The 6,315-nt window shown below is 42.4% G+C and overlaps 1 long non-coding RNA gene across 1 annotated transcript; it reads left to right on the forward strand.

The window, feature by feature from the left end:
• Positions 1-247: 247 nt before the first annotated feature.
• On the forward strand, positions 248-3,933 carry LOC140257979 (uncharacterized). The gene is made up of 3 exons (XR_011905156.1): positions 248-315; positions 3,266-3,335; positions 3,526-3,933. It is a non-coding gene; the product is annotated as an uncharacterized lncRNA (long non-coding RNA).
• The last annotated feature ends 2,382 nt before the right edge of the window (positions 3,934-6,315 follow it).

Genomic DNA, 6,315 nt, shown 5'->3' on the forward strand with positions numbered 1-6,315 from the left:
CCTTGGGTGGGATTTTTCATTTTTCTCCCCCTTACAAGCTCCTTGTTATGGAGTTTCAGGATGTAGCAGGAAGGCTTTCCCTAATGGCTCCTGTTGCTGACTTCCTGCCCGATTTGGTGTAGGGAGATGCTGTGGAGTTGATGTTGGGACAGGAATGAGGTTCCCTATCCTACACAGCTGAACTCAGGGCTGTGATTTAGAGCCCTGATTTAGAGCCATTCACCACCACCAGAAGCACCTGTAGAGACTTTATTGCTCAGCCCCTCAGCTGAATCACAAATGACAGAACGAGCTGAAGATGTAATGACCCTTGAGGTAGGAGAAATTATTTACCAAACCGTAGATAAGACGACTGTTATCTCCTGTATTGTGTTTCAGGCAACCAATCTATTGCAGATGTTACCATAGCCGTGCTGTTTAATTCAAAACTGTCCTGCATTCCTTATGTCTCAAATTCTTTTTCTGGGAAACAAAATCCTTTCATAACCTAAATGCAGCACAGGAGATGAGAATGGCTGGTTTGTGGATGTATGTGGCCATTCCAAGGGAGCTTTATGTAATTGTTTTTTAAATAGAAATGCTTGCTCTGTTTGTATTTTTTTTTTCAGTCTGGTTCATCCTGGTTTTGTCGGCTGCCATATGTTTTCTGACATATGCTCCTTGTCTAGCAATAAAAAGCTACCGAGACTAAGAAGCCTCCGTTAATTTGTAGCAGGCTGAGTAAGAGCGCCTCTCATTGTACTAATTTTGGGGACTTGGCAGCAGATATAATATAATACAGGGATTATGAAGGAGTTCTTACCAATGGTTTCCTGGAATAATAGTCTTTGTGCGTGGGTCAGAAGGGCAAGGATTAACAAAACTGTTGGTAATCAGAGACAGAAGACCAGCCTGCTTACCTTTAGCTCTTAAAATCCCTCTCTTAAAAGAGGAAATGACGCTGGTGTGGAAAGCCTTGCTGTTGTTTTGAATTGGGCATGGTTCCTATCCCCCCAAACTGATTCATTTTGGACAGACCCCTGATGCAAATATCAGCAATCCTGAGCTATTCTTCCCATGGCTTGTCAGTGCTGCAGAAACGGGTGTATTCTGTAAAGTGATACTGCACGGTGGCCATCAGTCACACACTAATGGAGTGGCAATCAAAACTGTCAATGAAAATGATCTACATTCAGAGGCTTGATTACGTACTTCTGTGCTAAAGGATTTTCAAGTTTTAATCAGTTGGCATTAACGGTGATGCTCTTGCAGTTGATCGTGGAAAGAAAGCAGCCACTGATTGTACTAAAAGCATTAAGTGACCTCTGCTAATTAAAAGACAACGTCAATGCAGCTGAGTGGAGTGCCTGGGTCTTTAGATGAACATGAAATGAAAAATCAAAGAGTTTGGAGGAAGTAAATGTGGTAAAGGTAAGGGCCCTGTTTGTGGAAATAGCGGGTCATGTTTCAGTAAAGATTCTGAAGTCCATTAATGATATCCAATACACCATATACAAGCAGCATGTTGAAGAAGACCAGCCTTCTTCCTCAGCTGCAAGACATCTTCTCTTGCTTTACCTTGTCTGGGGCACTTCACTTGTGAGCTAGCGAATCTCTGTTGTCCATAAATAAGCCAAATGCATTTTCTCACCAATACATGTCACCTTTTACATGACCCAGACGCTCGGTGTTAAGTTCTGTGTTAGGTAATGATGCAGTCAGTGTCTACATATGCAGTCTTGCTTGCCTTCTGCATTAATCTCTGTGTCTGGGAGAGAAAACAGAACAGGTACAGTAATTGTATACAGGCACATCCCTTACTCATTGGAGACTATAGATGGGCTGTTATTTTCAGTGTTTTTAAGAGTCATGTCTCTACCCGTAGGTGTTTTGAAGAAGCTGTTTCTTTAGAAAGCCATACAATAAAATAAACACTTGGCATGGAGACTCTTGGAGTGCGTGATGAATATTTTAATAGTTAAAACTCTAGCCAGAGAGAAACAAAATGATTTAGTGCTCTAAATAAATCTCTTTGTGGGTTTTAATGTGCAAGAATGGACAACAATGGCTGTAAAACTTTCCGCCGTACTTAGGTCTGTGCCATAGTACCCTTTGTGTACGTTATATCCGCAGCAGTAATGGTCTGTTATGTCTTTTTGGATGCTGAGAGAGGGTATTAAAACAATTTTTCTCCTCCAGCACTTTGCATAATAACCTTTAGGTTTTGAGCCAAGAGTTCAGACTATTGGTCATGGTTGTGGATGTTCATCCTCAGCACCTTTGGTCTCAAGGCTGTGGCACTCGGTAACTCGGAGCTTTTGTATCCTGCTCCTAGAAATGGAAATTGGAGATAGGGAAGTCCTGGGGATGCTGCATGCAGGAGGGCCAAAGGTTCCTGTACAGAGCAGCTCAGGCAGCACCTGTTGTAGGGACCTCTGCTCTCATGTGGCTGCAAAGTATCTTGGGACTACAACAAGTTTCAGGCTGAAATGGATGTTTTGTTGTGTCACAGCTTAACATTTCCATGTCCTTCTCCCCCTCTCCTATCTCTCAGTCCCATTTCTGTAAGTTGGTATCCTCTGCGTGAACAGGAGTCCATCAGGGTTAGTTTTTGCAGTAAGGCTTACTTTCTTGCAAGTCCTTCTACTAATTGAATTGCTTGTATTTTCTTGCTTTTATAGTAATTCCTCTTGCTATAAGTAGTGAGTACAGTTGCTGAAATGATGGTGCCAATGTAAATCATTAAAATTACATAAAATCACAAAAATGTATTGTGCATAAAAAGATACAGAATGAGGCAGAGTGACTGGAGATTTTAAGTTACTTTGGAACATTCTCTATTGTTTAGAGTACAGACAAGCTATGCCCCAAATACAGTCATTCTGTTTGTCTTCATGTGTTTTCCAAAGTAACATATTTGGATGCCTCAATTTTTAGGTTTCCCATGTTCCTTGATGAAAAGGGTCTGCTAATGGTTTTAGGTTTTGTTGTAATTTTGGAAAGCATCTGGGGTTGGATGCTCAAAAAACATCCAAAATTACAAGTAACTTCTGAATACGAATGTGTGACATGGGATGTTTATAATAAAGATGCAAGGAAGAAATTTAACTGGCCACACTTGGCTCTGCACCTGATCTGTATGTTCATAATGTACATAATGTCTATTCTTAATGAAATGGGGGAGTTATTGAGAATTAGTGAATTAAACTAAGCTTTTGTCACCCGCTGGCCCTTTAGCCTCACAATAATAAAACAAAATGTTCCAGTTTTCCCCTTCTTGTGGCAGGTGCTCAGGGAGAAGATATAGGAAGTGTCATGAGAAGTTGGAGAGAAACACGAAGCAGCACAGATGTAAGGTCGGTCTCGTACGGGGGAGAAAAAAAGAGTACAGTGCATAATCTCAGCCCTTGATGGAGAAGATATGGTGAAATGTTGACTCTAATTGCCATGGGACACAGATTAGCAGATGGTCCCATGGATAGACTGCTCTCCATGTCTATAAATAGCACAAGTTAATTTATGCAAGATCTTTCTTTTCTTTTATAGCCATCTCCCAGTGTGTCAATATCTTTCTGGCGAGGAAGTACCAGCTCTGGAGCTAGAATGCTGGTCCTGTCTAAAGCCCTGCTATCTCGTGATTACGTTACAGCAAAAAAGCATCTGATCAAGTGACTCATGATTGAAAAGACAGGCAGCGACAGCCTGATCCGAATGCACCTTCATTTCAAAAATAACTATCGGGTATCTGCAAGTCAGCTGGAATAATAGCAGTGAGAAGCGGAGAAGGCAGCACAGCACCGAGCGGGGTCAGGGAGCTTTCGTGCCATTCCCCATCTCACACTGCCCCAGTGGTGTTTTGCTTTGCAGATCTCTTCTGCATCTGGTTTCCACCTCCCTGCTGGAAGGGGTGAGCCGAAGCTGGTGGGAAACCTCGTGTCTCTAAGCTTGTCTTCACCAAGGCTGATCGACAGCACTGGTAAGTAAGGAGCTGTAATTAAATAAGGAACAAGCAAAGTTTTTGTGAAGCTTCCTTGTAGGGAGGTGGTTTTTCTTTGTTTCTTTCATTTTTCTTAAGAAAGAGCACTTTCTCTTCTCAACATCAGCATAATATCTGCTAGCCTTGAGCCATCCCTTTGTGCACCCCCTGGTCAGGTCAATGAAAGTGTAGCAGGAGACTGCAGAGTGAGTGGCTTTTTGCCATCTCGAGCCTAATGCCCATCAAAACCAGTCACCAGAAACGTGCATGGGAAGATCCAGGCCCAGGTTCTGCTCTGCAATGAATCTAAACCCTGTTTGGTTCAGTAGGGATATTCTGGATTTGCCTACATGTAATTTAGAGCAGAATTTGGACCCCGCTCACAAGCATTATGCCTTTTCCTGCAGGAAGGAAGATTGTTTGTGACCTTAGTTAAACTAAGCAGCTTTAATCAACGGGTATGGAAACACCAAGACTGGGCTGGGGGTTGGGGACACAGTCATGAGAATCCTATAATCTTTGGTTAAGTTGTAATGAAATTGTCCAGGATGAGAAGGAAACAGATGGATTCTGATTAATTTCTCACTAGTGTAGACCTCAGCATCCAATGTAACATATGTGGTGAGCAAATGTCACTCATGCCTCCAAAGTGCAGAAAATATCACTATTGTCAGGATATATTCATTGGCATATTGGCTGCTGAACTCCCGAGGGTATAAAGATGCTGTGCATTACATTTAGACCTGAATTAAATATTCAGAGGCAGAGATACCTAACCCGTCCCTGTATGCCTCACTGGTTATCACAGTTGAACTTAATGAATTAAAAGAGGGAGGGGAAGGGAGATCTTCCCCCTCCTTTGTAAATCGTTATTTACTGTGGGAGGAACATCAAGATGGCTTGATATTTCTGCATTACAGCATTCAGTTGGCTGGCAATAGAGCCTGAGTTAGGGAAAATAATGCAGCTTTGAGCTGTAAATGAGCAACTACGCTACTTTGATCTTGTACTGATAGAAATCAGAGCCTGGCTCTGTGTTTGTGGAGTCGCTCTGGTTTCTGTCACTTCTATAATCTATTCCATGTAATTGCATATTTAAAAGAAATGAAGTTCATTTATTGATTGCCACTGTATTGTTTAAGGCAGGTAAACATAAGAGGCCAGAGCTCCTTGCTCTTGTCTCTGTGCAGTCTTTGGAAGTTGAAGGAGCTATGCATGCAAGTAAGGCGAGGCCCCATCTGCGCTGAGGAAAGATATTCATTACAGCTGACTTGTCCTGTTAGAATTACTGCCCCAGACTGTTTCTCAAGAAAAAGATGTCACTAAGATATCTATTAGAGTATTTCACTGCCGAACTTGAGAACTGAATATTGAGCAGTTGGGTTCCAGCATAGCCCAGGCTCTGCTGTGGTCCTCCCTTCCAGGCCATCCCCCTGCAAAATCATGCAAAGCATGCATTGGCATTTTCTCTTCTGAAAATGAAATCTTCATTAGAAAAATAGGGGAAAAATAGGTACTTTGCTCTCTGTCCTGCTGTATGTTGCAACTGTGTCTATCTTAATTTGTAGATTTTTCCTCTTCCCCTTTGGCAAACACTGTTCCGGCTCACATTATGAGCTGGTTGGTCTTAATGATCTCATTTTGATCAGCTGCATGGACATCTTTTTGGGAAGCTGACACACCTCAAAAGGAGTTTTATCTCTGATTGAGGAAAACGAAGCTGGTAGGACCGAAGAAAGCTGGAGGCAGCCACGTTTGCTGCTGTCACCGAGAGGCCGAACCCTTCTCACTCCTCCCCATACAGTGTTTTGTTTTGTTCTAAATTGAAGATGCAGCAAATCTGAGTAATAGCTGGGACTTTGCTAAATGGCACCCATCTGCTGAAGTCATAACCTTCATTTTAATTAAGACCTCGAGTTTTGGAAAGCTTGACCTGAGATTCTGCTTTCTCTTTTCCATCATCTAATTCTTCGACCTGTGCTGGCCTACAGGCCCCTGGCGCCTTGTGAAGCACAGCAGTATTTTGTTTGACTTCTGCACTCATTAGAGACAACTAGCAGTCTCTGTGCTTAAACCTTTAAAAATCCTAATAAGACAATCAGACTCTGATTCCTCAGGAAGCTGAACACCACTGAGTGTTGGTTTTGCTGAAATTCCTGCCATGGGCTGTTTCCAACCATTTTTGCCTGGTTTTGGCTTAGTTATATACCAGAAGGGATGAGATAACTCATTCATCTGTCAGCTTGGTAAACAAGAGCACTGTCCTTCATCAGCTGAATACTTCTTTTCTTCTGTTCTCCTGGATTTGTTTTTTTCCATGCTTCCCAATAGTGCCCCACCTGGAGCTCTTCCATGAAGCG

This window comes from Excalfactoria chinensis, chromosome 12 (assembly GCF_039878825.1).
Source record: "Excalfactoria chinensis isolate bCotChi1 chromosome 12, bCotChi1.hap2, whole genome shotgun sequence".
NCBI lineage: Eukaryota > Metazoa > Chordata > Aves > Galliformes > Phasianidae > Excalfactoria > Excalfactoria chinensis.